Source organism: Mastomys coucha, unplaced genomic scaffold, assembly GCF_008632895.1.
Source record: "Mastomys coucha isolate ucsf_1 unplaced genomic scaffold, UCSF_Mcou_1 pScaffold15, whole genome shotgun sequence".
In the NCBI taxonomy this organism is placed as follows: domain Eukaryota; kingdom Metazoa; phylum Chordata; class Mammalia; order Rodentia; family Muridae; genus Mastomys; species Mastomys coucha.
The window spans coordinates 81,332,326-81,334,486 of NW_022196897.1; positions in this window are offsets into that span (position 1 = coordinate 81,332,326).

Sequence of the window (2,161 nt, forward strand, 5' to 3'; positions counted from 1 at the left end):
CTTTGAGTAGAGAAAGGCCGCTGATTTGTTTGAGTTTTGAACTCTTTCTATATTCCAGATATTAATCCTTTATCAGATATGTAGGTGGAAAATATTTTCCCTCATCTGTGGTCTGCCTCTTTATTCAGTTGACAATAACTCCTGTGATAAGGAAGCATATTAGTTTCCTAATGTCCAAGGTATCTATTGTTGATGTTACTTTTTTCTTTTGTGTTATACCAGACCTACTCAGAAAGTGTTTATGCTTAAAAGTTGAAGCAAACTTCCTATTTTCTCTTACTGCTTTAAGCAAGGTATCAGAACTTTTGTGAAATCCTAAATTGTTTTGGAATTAAATTTTATGGAAATATCCTTATACTTGTAATTTTTTCAGATTTATTTATTTATTTATATGTGTATATGTTTTTGCATACATGCTTATTTATGTTACATATTTGTGCTTGGTGCCTAAGGATGTCAGAATGGAGCATCAGATCCTTTGGATCCTGACTACAGACAATTGTAAGCTGCTGTGAGGGAACTGAATCCATGAGACATAAGGATCTCATTTCATTTTTCTGCATGGAGAACTACAATTTCTTAACCACCATATCCTGATGATGTCATCTTTTCTCCATTGTATATTTTTGGAATCTTTGTCAAGAGCTAGGTATTTATAGTTATGTGGACTCATACCTAGGTCCTTGACTCTATTCCAGTGATCCCATGATGTTGTTCACACTCTGTATGAAAGCAGTAGGTAGTATCTGGTGAAGTTTTGTTTTTTGGACTTTTGTTTTGTTTTGTTTTGTTTTGTTTTTGGCTCAAGATTGTTTTATTGCCCTTGTTCCTTTGTACTTACATATTAGTTTGTGGTTTTTTTCTTATGTCTGTGAAGAATGTCCCTGGAATCTTGATTCAGATTTATTGAATGTGTATATAAATTTTGGTAGAAATATCATATTCACAGAATTCACTCTTCTGATTGATAGTATAGAAAGTCTTTCCACATTTTAATGTCTTCCTCCTTTTCTTTCTTAAATATCTTAAAGTTTCCATTGCTATTGCCTTTTGTAATAATGGTTAGATTTATTTCCAGACAATTTTTACGGTTATTGAGAATGTGTTTTTATTTCTTATTTCTTTTTTCAATATATTTTCCATTAGTAGATAGCACAGAAGTTAAGAATTCTTGCTGAGCAAAGATGATGACCAGTGTGTAGGTCTGAATACCTATGTAATTCATGTAACTCCAGCTCTGAGAGATTTTATACCTTTTTCTGACCTCTGTGTGGGAATAGTTTTATGCACCCACATACTCACAATCATGCACATATAGTCAGATTTTCACAAATCGACAACCAAATAAAGTTAAATAAATCTTAAGCATTAAGACATTTTTAGGATGGCCAAGTTAGTCATCAATGGGAGGAGAGGACCTTGGCCCTGTGAATGTTTTATGCCCCAGTGTAGGGGAATGCCAGGACTAGTAAGCAGGAGGGAGTAGGATGGTGAGCAGGGGGAGGGGGGAGGGAACAGGGGATTGTTTTAGTTTTGGGTTTTTTTTATTTTCTTTTTTCTTTTTCTTTGTATTTTTTGTTTGTTTGGGTTTTTTTTTTGGAGGGGAACCTGGGAAAGGAGATATTGTAAATAAAGAAAACATCTAATAAAAAAGAAAACAAAAAGAAAAAAGAAAAATAGACATTTTTAATGTGTCATTTTTAATATACTTGAATATTATTCTATAGATATAAGAAATTATACAGTGATTTTGTGCTTCTCATCTCGTTTCTGTAAATGACAGTATCATATAAATCTTTTGCTCAACATCACAACCGTCATGTTAGTATTAATACAGGAGATACAGAACACTTCCATCATTACAACAATCTAGTTGTTCCCTTTCAAAGCCATGGTGACATTCTCTCATGTCCACATACTCATTAATCCAAACCTACAGTTCTAAGCACCTACCCAATCCTACATTTGCTATTCTTACACAGAGCATGGCATGTACTATTGACTTTTCATTCATTCACTGTCATTCTCTGGAGGATCTTGTAGGTTGTTGAATATGCTGCTAGTTTTTTGTATAATATTCCAAGGTTGTAGTGTTAGACAGTTGGTTCAATCATTTATCCATTGAGTTTTTCTATCTTTCTTTCTTTTTTTTTTTTTTTTT